This window comes from Sturnus vulgaris, unplaced genomic scaffold (assembly GCF_052056855.1).
Source record: "Sturnus vulgaris isolate bStuVul1 unplaced genomic scaffold, bStuVul1.hap1 Scaffold_192, whole genome shotgun sequence".
NCBI classification, from domain to species: Eukaryota; Metazoa; Chordata; class Aves; order Passeriformes; family Sturnidae; genus Sturnus; species Sturnus vulgaris.
In genome coordinates, this window is record NW_028276155.1 from 6,871,356 (window position 1) to 6,885,834 (window position 14,479).

General features: G+C 38.2%; 1 long non-coding RNA gene across 1 annotated transcript; it reads right to left on the reverse strand.

Moving 5' to 3' along the window:
- Positions 1-7,574: 7,574 nt before the first annotated feature.
- LOC148218281 (uncharacterized) lies at positions 7,575-8,866 on the reverse strand. The gene is made up of 2 exons (XR_015800507.1): positions 8,808-8,866; positions 7,575-8,007 (listed from the first exon to the last, which is right to left on the reverse strand). It is a non-coding gene; the product is annotated as an uncharacterized LOC148218281 (long non-coding RNA).
- Between the last annotated feature and the right edge of the window lie 5,613 nt (positions 8,867-14,479).

The following is a 14,479-nucleotide window of genomic DNA, read 5'->3' on the forward strand; positions in this document are numbered from 1 at the left end:
AGTACATAAATAATACTATATAGTAAATGAAAAAAGCATATGTTTGTTAAAGATATTATTTTTGTAATTGCTTTTTTCAAATTAAGGTTAATTTAACAGATCAAGTGATTCCAAAGACGACTCCTTAATTTGATCAGTTAGGATAAGAAAGGAACATTTTTAAATTACATAGGTGTATCTAAAGGTATCACAGCAGATGAAAAATGCTGAAAAGTCACCCCAAAATACCATGTGTTGATGTATTTGTGACTCTCAAAATCCCTACACACCTCCTGCTGCAACTCTTCAAAGCATTTGGCTTTATTTTCCATCTGCTTCTTTAAATTATTAACCTGAAAGAGATATTTCAAACATTAATTAGTTAAGTCCTAAACATTATGCCCTGTGTTAGCAATTTCTGTCAACATTCCCAAACATGAACTTGCACCAGTCTGGTTTATTCTGATGGGACTGAAACACAAGCTGATGTCTTAGAATGACTGGAGTTTGAGCCATAAAGTACTACAAGATGTTAATTAATTTAATTAATAGCAGTGAACCAGTTCCTTAGCAGTTATAGAGTCAAGAAAGAAAGAAGAGAAAATCCTGCAGTATCTTCACAATTTCAAAAATACATTTGTATGAAGTTCCCCACAATCTATGAAAAACTGAATTTTCCCAATTATTTTCTAGACTCTTCAACTGCTTTTCCTTTCCTGAAATTTCATTTTCAATACTCTTAATCTGAAATTAGAATTGTAAATCTTTGACTTTTACAATGAAATTGTGAAATCTGTTTTAATGCTAAAAACCCCAGGTTGCTTTGAAACTACAGAAAGTAAAAATATTTGAATCTATTTAAGCTAGAACTCACATTACATATAAAAACTAATCTAGAGCCCATCCATCACCCAGTGGATATATGAAAAAAAAAAAAAAAAAAACGAAACAGGTTCCCTGTTTGCCTGAAATCAAACAAATCTTTAATATTCAATTTCCCAGCAAGGAATAAACATCCCTGTGACTGTGCTTGTCTTTCAAAATACCAGGGCTCAGCATGTGGACACACAATGTCACAGCTGGCAGCAGCTGTGACAGGAGAAAGCCCCTGGCAGAGACCACATCCCCCAGGCAGAGCTTTGCAGAAAAAATCCCAACAAACGTTTTACATTTCAATTCTGTCCTGCAGGTTATGTAACATATTTCCATACGTACGTTTTCTTCTTTTTCATCCAGTTTACTTTGAATCTCTTCACCTGTCTTTGCCATTTTCTCCTTCAGAGACTCCAGTTCATTTCTAAGGGCCAAATTAAGAAGCATTAGTAAATATTTACTTCTTATCTTCAACTTCCTTTCAGTACTAATAAACTCATATTTTATTTTCCACAAATAGCTGCTGATGTTGATGGGAATTTCATAAGCTGCTCAATGAAAATGTTATTAAAATGAAGCAACATGCCTAGTAAGTCAAGATGTGAACTGTCCATACTTTTTATTTTAAGTAGGAGAAGATGTTCCAGCTAACCTAAGGAAAAGACATCCTAACCTGGACTATTGTAATGCAGCTCTGAAACATGGGAGGCTGCCTGTCTATTGAACTGATGGTACAGAGATTTCTGCAGAGTAACACTCAGCCAGTTTTGCCTTGTCACATTTCATCCATAACCTTGAACTTCCATTTTCATTTCCTTCACACCTAACATGTCTAATGCACAACAGGACAGCTCTTTCTATGTAAAACAAAGTGATGGCAAACATTGTTCCTGTAGCAACAGGTATTTCTAATCTGATAAAATTTGTACTTGCCAACAGCAGAACTGAATAGTTTCTGTTTAGCTGTATTATCTAGAAAAATATTAATCAAAAAAATCCCAGAAAGCAACATAGGAACACAACTATCTATCTGAATCTACTTCCTTTAACAATATCAGATATTAATATTTGTTTTCACTTGCCTTAGCTGGCCATTTGCCTCTTCTAGGTTTACAACTAACTGCTTTGTATTTTCTTCCTTTTTCTCACTCTCCTAAATAAAGACCAATGTCAGCAAAGAAATAAAATTCAAAGCGACTTCTTAAAAAATTCAAAGACATCCAAAGCACACTGACCTGCCTTATTCACAAGTGTAAATACACTTCTTTCCCAATTCAAGCACAAAAAACAGTTTAGGTACTCTACAGAACCATGTCATGTTGCAGTTTATCATCTGATTTGTAAAACTGAGCACTGTCCTTTAAAAAAATCTGGAATTTTACAAACTGCCTCTTGTTTTTCTTGCAGTTTCTCGAGTTCTGCAGCCACATCATTTCTCTCCTGTGCTATTTGTTCTTTCTCTAGTGAAAGCTTATTGAGACACACTGTTAGTTGTTCATTCTTTAACCTAATTTAAAACAAATGGCCAAGAGGAATAAGAACATGCATTTTGAAATCTCCTTTGAAGTTAAATATACCCATTATCAAGTGTTACTCCATGCTGAAAAAAGTCCAGGCCTTTATCTACCAATACAGGATTTGCAGCAGTCACAGTGATATAAAAAGGAGACAGAAGAAGAAAAGAAAATCAGAGTCAACTTTTATATAAATATAATGGTCCGTGAAGATGATGTAGTTCAAAGCAGGATTAACAATGAATTCAGAAACTTTCTCTTCTTGTTAACAAAGTCAGAGATATGGAAGAACTACATATTCCATAGAATAATACAAATAGAGAAAATGTAATTTACAACTGTAAGTATATAATTTATGTTATATTGTGTGATTCAAAACTTCCATTATAAAACAATCACAGCTCATTTCACTGTGGATTAAAGTAACTTCTATATAACACCAAAAAAAATTAAATACTGTGTTTTCAAAATGGTCATACTTCTCTTGTTGAAGATCTGTTTTCAGAGCCAAAAGCTGGTTTAAATGATCTTGCTCCTTTTCAGCTGTACTAGTCAGCTGTGCTTTCAAACCATGCATTTCTTTCTGCAGAAGGAAAAAGGAGTTTTGAGCACACATGTGTAAACTACAACTCATGGTGGTTTTCAGACATGAGATAACAGCACAAGGCTTTCAGAAGAACCAAACAACATCCACACCATGGGTTATCCAGACTGTACCTTTACATATCTCTGCTGGGATATGAAGTGGTGTGAGATGAGAGCTCTGACACCAGTGCTGTACCTGGCCCCTGCTGTGAGTTTCATTACCCAGTCTGCAAAACTATTAAATTAGAGTCCTTGGACATAACTTTAAATAAAGATAATTGCTTCAGACTTTACAAGCTTTTGCATTCATCTAAATAAAAAAGACTAAAGAAACATCAGAGAATTCCAGTTCTATAGGATAGAGCAGAAAGGCAATCAACAGGGCTGTGCCTCCATCCTCAGTACAGGCACTGGAGGAGTGCAAGGGGCAGCAGCCAGGCCCCTGTGCACAGGAGGACAGAGATCTCCTGCTGTCACTGCTGTGAGCAGAGCAGCTCAGGGTGGGACACTGCTCTGTGTGCTACTTCCATGAACTTGTGTTCAAGTTAGGATGTGTAACTTGACTATTTATAAAAACATGTTTTATTATTGCCCTATTTCACACCTCTCTGATTTCTCTCTCCAAATTTTTCTCTCTCTGCAATTTTTTTACAGCAGCCTCAAGATCCTTCTTCAGCAAGAATCCTCCAATTTGCCCATTTTAGAAAATTAGTGAAACTCAGTTCAGAACACTCAATGCACAGATTGTAACAACAAGCAGAGGTAGTGAAATGCACACCTGATTTCACACTACCTTAACTTTAGTTGATATGGTTTCTTGTTAGACTTGTAAATATAAAATCATCATGAAAATAAACCTCTGTTAATAGTGTAATTCATATAGCTTAGACTCCTGTGACAGAAAATGGGCCTGTGCCACAGTACAGCAGGGTGCACAGAGGCCAGAGCTAATTACCTTCCTGTAAGTAAGAAAAAAATGGGAAAACTTTCTATCCAGAGGGATATAAAGGCATTTGAATGGGCATGAATGAAGAAGGAAATAACCAAAAACCTGACAAGGAAAACCAAAACACAGGAGACAAGAAAAACAGTGGTAATAAACAGGATCTTCAAAGAAAACACTGAAATTGTGGATGAGAAAGTTTAGTAGAAATGTTAAGGTAGACTAGACTGTATTTATTTATGGCATTTAAGGCACTTACAAAGCAAGAGGAATTTCATATGAAAAGCAAATGCCATGAGATTCATAAAATGAACATTTACCAGAGTTTCTGACAGCTCTTCAAGTTGCACTTCTTTGTCACATTTTAACTTAGTCATCTCTTCTACAACACATGTAATGCAAAATTAATGGAACAGAAATAATTTTTCATACTTAGCAGGCAGTATAAAACACACACCCTTTTGCAATAGCCAGTTCTCAAAACTTATTGGATTAAGTTCAGAAACTGTAAAGCTCATTTATGACTCAATCTGAATGTTTGAAAAATGATTAAGAAAGACATGAGCAAATCTATATCTGAACAGAAACTAATTATTTATCTTAAATAAAATTCAGAGCCTATTATGTTTTCCACAATTATGCCTTCAAATAAACCATGAACTGTAAGACCAGAGTATTCTCCAAGTATTGATGCATCTGCATTGTTCCAGAAAAAAAAAAAATCTGAACTGCTGAAAGTTCAGATCACATGGATAGGCTGAAAAAGGAAACCAGTTATTACTAACTTCCACATGTTTTCTATGTGCACATTCACAATACTGGTATTTTTTGCAAGTACTCCACACCAAGGTCGTGTTTGGTGTGGAATTCTCACAGGTCTCATCCTGCCTTGCTCTAGACAAGCATTAGCAGTTCACTTTGGAACATTTCTCTTTAGATGCCCTCAATGTATACAGGGACATCCAATTCTATTTCTCACCTGTCAGATGAGATCCAGCCCCATGTGCTGCACAGCAGGAAACAGTGCTGAAGGCAGAACTCTTACTCTGGGGGCTGAGGAGCACATCCCCAGAAACCACACGATATCAAAGCAGGATTTAAAGATAAGCCCTGCCACATCCAGCATGGGGAGGGTCTGCAGAAACCTTAATGGGAGAGTTTTATCTCTGCTACAAGCTACAGAAATCCTGTCTGCTACTCCTGGCACCTGCAGTGCTACTGGTCTTAGCTGGAAACCAAAATTGCTTCCATGAGAATTCCTGCATGGATGGCCTTGCCATTGGAGCTCTGCACAGCACTGCCCTTTGGCTGTGCAAGGACCAATGACCACCAAAGAAAGGGGAGTCAGGTGAGTCCAAATAAATGCAGGCATTCCTGACAGGTACAGGTAACATCATTCCTCCAAGTACTACAGACAGTCCATTTCCAGAAAGCAGCAGAAAACATTTTTCTTACTGCCTAGCTCATTTTCTGCCTTTCTACAAGCCTTACCCAGTTCAGCAGACTTCTTTTGGAGCTCCAAGGTAACCAGCTTTGATTCGTCTTCATATTTCTTTGATCTAAGAAAACGATAATTTAAAACCTCCAAATGTACAGTACAAAGCACTGCATTTGAAACTTGAAGGACAACAGGACAGTGTCTTACCACAAGCACTTGAAGAACATTTACCTTTCAACAGGCAGACAATATATCAGCTGCAACACCTACCAAATTTCACTTTTACAACTTCAGAACAGCAGACATTCAAGTCAACAAATAAATACTTACAGAAATTTGTATTTCTTGAAGACAAAATTATCGAAGTTGGAGGGGGAAAAATTTTACTTTTTATAGACCAGTATCAACCAGCACAATTATAAAAAAATTACATTAAACTCCCTGCATTTAGACCACTGTATCAAAAAACCTCCAAATTTCAGCTTCATTTCCAGTTGTTCTTGATTTTGTCATAGACTGCAACCTGTAAGATGCCTCTGAATGGAAACTCTTTAATTTACCTATTTTGCTCCTTTTGCAGCAAGCTTTTCAAATTGGCAGTAGAAATCTCAAACTCCTCTGTCACAGCTGCAAGCAAAGCCTTCACTTTTTTACATTCTTCCTCCTGTGCTTCCTTTTCTCTGGTGACCTCAATTAATGTTTTCACTGTAGTTTGGAATTCAGCTTCTAAGTTCTTCTGAGTAGCCTTCAAAACATGATCTAATTTTTAACCATGTTTTGCAACAAACAGCTAGAGTTGTTTCATATCTAAAGTATCCATAATTATTTATGCAAATACTCATCTAGTTTATTTAAACTGTAAAACTGTAAGCAAGGTGTACCTCTGCCTTTTGCAATGAAATGTCAGCCTCTCCCAGCTTTGCCCTCAAATGTTCTTGACTGACCTGGGATTCCTTTAACATTTCTTCTCCGTGTACTAAGCAAAAAAGATGTATGTTTATATTTTTAAAAATAGGATATTTACTAAAAAAATGCTGTTAGAAATTCGAAAATACATACATTTATAGAATTTAACAAAGGCCAATGGTACTGACATCATATACTATAAAAACTTTGAATATAGATGGCTTAAAAATATTGAAAATCGAGGTTTGAAAAGTAAGTGTCCTCAGTGGCACCTGCCTGACTGTAAATTTGCAAAACTGAAGCAATGTGTTTTCCTCTTGCAATTTTCAAAACTTCTCACTGCTTGACTCACCCTAAAAATTACCCTGCCAGTTCTCATCCCACATAAGCAGCTTCTGTTTCAAAGATAAGCCCCAAAATTCTGCTGCCAACCAGCAACAGAACAACTATCACAGCCCTGTTTCCTATGCTTCTAAAAACAATTACATTTAAACACAGCAGACAGAACTCTTACATTTTGCTTCTAGCAAGTCAGCAATCTTATTTTGTGATATCTGCAGCTGAGCCTGGATGTCTTTTATTACACCATCTTTTTCATCTCTCTGTATGGTAAGAGCTGAAATCTAGCAAAATTAAAGAAATATCATGATGAAGTGTGGAAAAGGGACAGAGACTCATTTCCATTTGTACCCCAGGTATGATAAGCTGCTGTCATTCAAGTTACATAAGGTTGTTGATCTTAGCCAAATATTGATCAAGTCACATTACTCCAAATGAAAAAGTCCTCCAGTTCAAAATCAAACTATGAATTCCAGTAGACTAAAGGTCTGAAACATCACTAAACTTAGCAGAATCTGACTTAAATGCAGCTTCAGCTGTTATTTTGTCTTTTCTACTAATACCCAGAAAGACTTCTTGGCTCTTGCATTGCCCTTTTAGTCACAAATAAAGCTGTTACCACATATTAAATGGTAAAACTGAGCAAACCTGCTTCTCCTTCTGACTCACTTGCAGTTTGCATTCTTTTTCAAACTTGTCCACTTTTTCTGCTTCTTCTTTCACTTTTGAGATACAGTAATATCCACAGTTAATATTCTAGCTGAAATATACTCCAATTTCAATACAACTTCCAGTTTAACATTTCTTGCAATTGTACAGCTGTACATTTTGTTTCCCAAGAGTAACTGCTGAGGCAATATTTGATTTTATAATCAAAATATCTTTTTTTGTCAGCTTTCCACAGAATTAGTCCATTACTCCATGTTTGTTATAAGAAACTAACAGAAAAGAGCATGTGAAAATGAAACAGGAACACAAACAGGAACACAGCAGCCTGTACATATAGAGAGAGCATTTACCTGAAGTTTGTGTAGCTATACACTAGTGCCATTACCATTTAAGTAAACCAACTACAGGAAATAAATATTAATCTCTAGGCTGTACTTCACAGACAAAACTTGAACTTTGAGTGACTATTTGAAAAATAAAGTTCCAAATTTGGCCCAGAGGAACAACAGCAGAAGGGGCCAGGCAGTGAATACGGGCAGCAGGAATAAAAGAGGGTCCCAGTGTCTCAGTGTGACCTGCTCACCATTCACATCTGTCTGCCCTGACACTGCACATTTTTTATGTGTAATAAATGCTATGAAATACAAAATTGTTGAGCCAGCAGCATGAACACAATAAACAGAATTCTCACGTTTGAAACTCATTTCCAATCTGTCCTGCTCTGCTTGCACACGAAGCTCTTCAAATGCCACTGTCATTCTCTAAAAACAAAATTTCATATTTGAAGCTCAATATTGGAAACCCTGGAAGTTCCCAAGGGGCTGCTGCCAACCCCAACCATTCTGAGAAATCACCAGGTAAGTGAAACAGAGTCCAAAAAGAAGACAGAAGTTCTGGCAGTCGCCCAGCACTAAGCAAATATCACACCCATCACATGGATCCACATCCCACATATCACACCCATCACATGGATCCACATCCCACATATCACACCCATCACATGGATCCACATCCCACATATCACACATCCCATGGATCTACATCCCACATATCACACACATCACATGGATCTACATCCCACAGATCACAGAGATCACATGGATCCACATCCCACATATCACAGATCACATGGATCTACATCCCACATATCACACCCATCCCATGGATCTACATCCCACATATCACACATCACATGGATCCACATCCCACATATCACACACATTACATGGATCTACATCCCACATATCACACACATCACATGGATCTACATCCCACATATCACACATCACATGGATCTACATCCCACATATCACACCCATCACATGGATCCACATCCCACATATCACACACATCACATGGATCTACATCCCACATGCTGCTGCACTTTCTCCATTGAATGTGCTTTATGTAATACAAAAATAATTCTTGAAGAGGGACTGAAAACCTGACTTCCTGCATCACACATGACATGATATGGACACAGAAAGTATCCCAACATAAACATGTAATCAGCTCAGCATGTCCACACTCACATTCCTTTTAGCCAGCTTATGTCACTTACTTCCATGTTGCTATGAAGTTCCTCATACAATTGCCTTGTTTCTTCTCTTTCCTGTTCATCTATCAAAGCAAGAATTTTTTTAATTTTTTCTTTTGAAATTTTTTCTTTTGAAAAAGAATGACAGCTGTCCAAGTCATTTTCCTTAATCAGCATAATGAATTTAAAAAGGAATTATCAGCTCATTTCTTATTAAATGAGGCATTATGAAATACAGTGCCAAAAGCCATACAATCTAGGAAAAATGTGTATTTCATTGAAATATTAAGCAAGCTCAGCTTTTAAATTTCCTTCCCAATATATATTTTTGACAAGTGTAATTCTGGATCAATTTATGTAACCATATTAATTCTTATAGTATTAATGTTGAATAATCATGTATCAAAACTGCAATGCAGAGTTTAGCACTGAATTTCTTCCTATCAGCAGATACCTATAACCACAGAACTGTCATTATAAAATTACAACAACACTCCATGTCCAAATTTTCCTTCTTTCCTTTTACTCTTTTAATTGATACTATTTTTCCCTATGAAAACAATTATAGGAGAGAATAGTAAGAACCAGAGCTATCAAAAAAGAACAGTACATCTATACACAAGTGTTTCTAGAATTAAGGCTAAAAAGAAATAGACACTTCTTAAATATCCAGGATCAAGTTAGTAAAATTTTAATGATTACAATAACAATTCTACATTGCATATAAAGCAGAATTACCAATCAAGAACATGGGAATTTAAGAGTAGATTCCACTGCCTCAAAACAGGCATGAAGTGCCACTTCATATCTCTCAATATCTTCACAGTCCCTGGATGGGACTGAAAACCCTCAGAGGGCTGAGCAGACTCGAGGGGAGCTGCACTGCTCTGCAGTGGCTGTCACTGCTCAGCAGGGTCTGGCACTGCCTCAAACCTGGCTCAGTGTTCAGGCACCCAAACAGCTCCCAGGCCTGGAAACTTTCAGCAAACGATTTGACTGGCTTCAAAAATCCTCTGGATTTAGCATCACAAACCTGATGTGTGTTAGATCTGTGGCTTCACTTCTAGTTTTGTGAGCCACTTAAATTTCACTCCTCATTTTAAGAGTCACGTCCAGCCAATCTCAGCTGGAGAGCACATCTGGAACAGCATGAGAACTTTTCTGTGAATTTAGAGCAAGCTAGAAGTACTCTCATACATCTCATTTACTCTCATAAGTCAAAAATAAAAAAGTATTTACATTTGCTGGTCTTCTCTGTGAAGAGAGTGCAGGTTTCCTTGAGCAGAGTACACAGATGCATCGAAGCAGTGGCTCTAAAGGAGGGAAAAATACCATGTTTTCATAGGAGTGCACAGTATTTTATACTAAGTATAAATATATATATATTTAATGGACAAATTTTATACCAAGTACCTAAGGAGTAACAATGTAAATGACCTTCACAATTTAACTGCTATATGAAACTGCCCATATGAAAACTGATTATTTTCACCAGAAAAATATCTATTTGGTTACATTACTCACTCTTTCTGGAGATCTTCTTTTTCCCATATTTCATCTCCCAGTTTCAAATGGAGTTTATCATTTTTTAACTAATTTCATAGGGAATAAATGCAAAAAGACACTGTTATTGAAAAATACATTAGATATACACTTTGACTTCTCAAATCCCACATGAAAATGTAATTTTGGGTATCAGCAGACAGAAGTCTATTTAACTGGTATTGCATGCTGAGTCATCTTTTGCATGAAAGGCAGAATAATTAATGAGCAATGACTTACCAGCAACTGAGACACTTACAGGTAAATTCTTCATGCACACACTCATACAGGACAGGTGCACACACCTGCTCAAAACAATCATTTGCTCAAGGCACAAACCAAACTGCAACATTCTTTAATATTTAATTGGATCAATAATATTGTCATACTAAATCAGGAGGCACTTAACTTCATCTATTTAATGCATATTGTACAATACTGGCCTGCAGTTCTTGAATGGTTTTATTCTGTGCTTCAATAATCTCTCTACTTTCTTGGAGTTTTCTTTCTTTCTGGTTTAGTTCTGATTCCATAGTCAGTTTCCACTGCTTGATCTTCTCAGCCTCATTGTAGAGTTTTGAGAACAAGTCATTCCTTGTTTCTGTATTCTATTAAAACAGGTTCCACAACTTAATCTCAAATACTATCTAGTTAACACTGTTGTAGATAAAATATTTTATCTATTAGAAACATCACAAGAGTAATATTTTTCCACAGATGGTGATATAAACTTATATATGATCAGGAATCAAAGTTTAAATCTTTGTGCATCCACTATGTAGGTATCAAAAGGCATTACAGACCACACAGGAGACACAAATACAACGAAAATCTTTAAATCTTACTCTAATTAAAACTCACAGACTTCACAGGCACTTCAAATAAAGAAAAAACAGCAACAACAACCAACATTGCAATCACCCTAATTGTTAAGGATTTGTCTCCAGGCATGTTCACTGAATCACAAATATCTCCTCTAAGTGATTCAGCTTTAAGCAGGAGACAGAAAACACAATTCCCTTTTGACTACTTCCTTCAGCCCTGAAATATCTACTCAATAATGCTTTAAGCACTGTTTGGGAACAAATTTCAAAGATCCCAAGAAATTAGATATGCAGAGTTGATACTTAGCTGACCTCTTCATCTACTTCAGAGCAAAGCTTGACTTGCTGGGAAATTATATCTGAAACATGAAGAGATTTTGATCAATGCATTTCTAAAAAATACTAACAGTGAAACTGTATTTAACAGTGTTACCAGATATGAAACTCTAAGACTACTCAAAAAAAAATTAGAACTCGACAATATAAAAAAATTTAAAGAATGTGCATGGCCAATATTTTAGTCTTACCTGAATCAGTGATTTTGCCAGGGTTGGACACATCGAAGGGCAATTTAAAATCATCGTCCAAGCATTTGTTAAAACCCTGCACAAATTTAAAAATTAGTTCATTGTGGGTAATTTGTAAAAAAGGATTATAAAATCCTGAAAAAAAAACCCAAAATCCTACAGATGATGTGAAAACAGAATTTTTCATTAATAAATCAGCTGCCTGCAATTTCAAAGCCCAAGGTTTTGGTGAAGGCTTTGGAACTTGCTTGCTTCTTATTTCACAGTGGTTTATCAAACTTGTTTTTTTTCAGTTTTCTTTATTATTATTTTTGACTGTGGCCAAAGGGGAAGCTTTCAATGCAGGGAACTCAGCAGCTCCTGCCTGTCTGTGCACTGGTGCATGGTAAAGGACTCAAGAAGCCAAATTACTTTTTTCAAGACCAGTAGCTGATATTTCTTTTTTGCTTTACTTCCAAGGGCAGTTCTAAACCATATCTGATTATGTTTCAGCATGAAAATACCAGTTTACAAGGGTTTTAAGTCATAGAAGTTCATCCTGTAAACAGCATAACTCATCTGCTGTCAGAATATCCTGTTTGAATCCCAACATATTTCATAAGGAGCTTCAACATGAAAAAATAACTCGTTGAATTCCCATAACTCAGAGTGGGGACGGAACATTTTCACTGCACACCTGATCTGGTGAGAGCAAAACATCAACGGCAGTGGGAGCATCTGAGGGGGTCACTGCTCGCTCTGGGTGCTGAATGAGCCACCCCAAACACGGATTTATCATCACTGAGCTACAGTTACAACACACAGCACAGGCTGACAAGAGGAGTCCCTTCAGCTGTGTTATAAGCACATATTACATTATTGGCTTTTTGCAAACATTAAAATGAATGCTGTATGTATGATGTTGGAAAACGTTGCTGTATGAATATAGTTTCTTTTAGTTCTGCTATTAACAAGACTTAAAAATAGCAGTGTGATATATATTTTTTTAGACTATAACATGGTAATGTAAAAAGCTTTTGTTCATGCAATTAAATCAGAGAATTGTAAAAAGATAATCAGGAAATTCTTCACACTCTTGGATTAACCTGTCTGGATGAAGACAGGGCTGATGAACACCAGAATTCCAGGGAAGGAATTTACTGATCTCCGTTATCAGGGAGTGCGCTGACAAGGAGGAGCCTCAAGAAAAAAAAAATAAAAAAGGTAAAAAAATGTTGATTTACAGGTTGGGGGGGGGGGGTGATTTTGAAGAATGCATGAGGTCTATAAATATGCAACAGGCTGATGCATTTAAGGAAGTGTTTTCTGAGTTTGTGTGTGCTCTTGGCGGAATGCCAAGCACCCGGCTGTTGTAACCTTTTGCTTTATTGTCTCTTACAGTCTTCTACTGAACTTTTTCAAATCTACCAGAAAACTGAACCTCGTTTTTCACAGCTGTGACAGAAAGTAACAGCAGAAGTCTTTGAAATTCCAACCGAAGATGTTCCCCCGGCACCAGTCTTGGCATGTGCACAGAAATGAGTCCAGGGCAGGAGACAGCCCGAGGGGCGGCCCGGGGTAGGGGGGGCTGCCCTCAGCGGCCCCGCGGCCGAGCGCTCACCTGGGATCTGCCCACAGACCACTGCCCAGCGCTCGGGCGGGGCGGAACGAACAATTTAAACCGCTTTTCCTTCTCCACGGCGCCGCTGGAAGGGCGGCCGGGCGCCATCGCCGGCAGCTCTCGGCCAAGGGCGGGAAGCGGCGGCGGCCCCTCAGCGCCGGGCGGGGGGCGCCGCCTAGCGGAGCTGCTGTGGCGCAGGCGCTGTGCGGCGGGAGCTGCGCCCGCCTCAGGCCCGGCCCGGCCCGGCCGGGGGGAGCGGCGGCCCCGGGGGCGATGGGGGCGGATCCGGGGCGATGGCGGCGGTCGCGGGGCGAGGGCGGCGGCCCCGGGGCTTCCTCGTCGTCCGTGGCCACCGAAGAGGTCTCGGGGCTGCCCGAGGGTCCCGGCGGGTTGGGGACGTCGCCGTGGTCGCCGGCCAAGGGGGCACAGAGGGACCTTGGCAGTCGATGGGAAAGCGGGAGAGGTCTGAGGGGAAAGGGAGTCTGTAGCCGTGGAAAGGGGTTTTAACCCTTTAAGTGCGGCGGAAATAAGATGCACAGCTACATGGTCATTGTTATGAATGATTTTCTATTTTTCCAATTTATCAAACAACAAAGATTAAATGTAACAACAAATTTTTAATAGTAACAATTATAAATGAATACAATCAAAAGTATTAAAGATTATTACAAAAATTATTGAAATTGAATACAATCCAAGTAAAGTATTAAAGTTGTATAATTTGGGATAGATAAAATTTGAGAGTAAGTGTTTTAGTATAATTGAGGTTCATATAAAAGCATAAGCAAAACCGACCGGGGGTACGTACGGGGAGGGGCCTGCCCTTCCTCACGTACCAAAGCATCCGGGCTAACAGTCCTACTTATATACTGTAGGCTACAGAAGTTTCTAGAAAACTCCTCCTAGTTTCTATTTCTAAAAATCTACGTCACTATGTAGTTTGGGGCATGCTCTACTAATGGGTTGGGGGTCTCTCATCCTTTTGAGGGTCTTATTTCCGATGAAGGCTCATCATCTTCATCAGTGACCGAGGTGTGACCTGCAGGTAGCGCAGGCGCCCTGTGTGACTGAGCAAATGTTTTCCATAACATGACTTTAATTAAGTCCCATGCTTGGAATCATTCCATTTTTGCCCATTTCAAGGTTGAAGCTCTATTTCTAGATGCTGCTTATCAGACCTACGTCCTTCTACTATTCTTATTT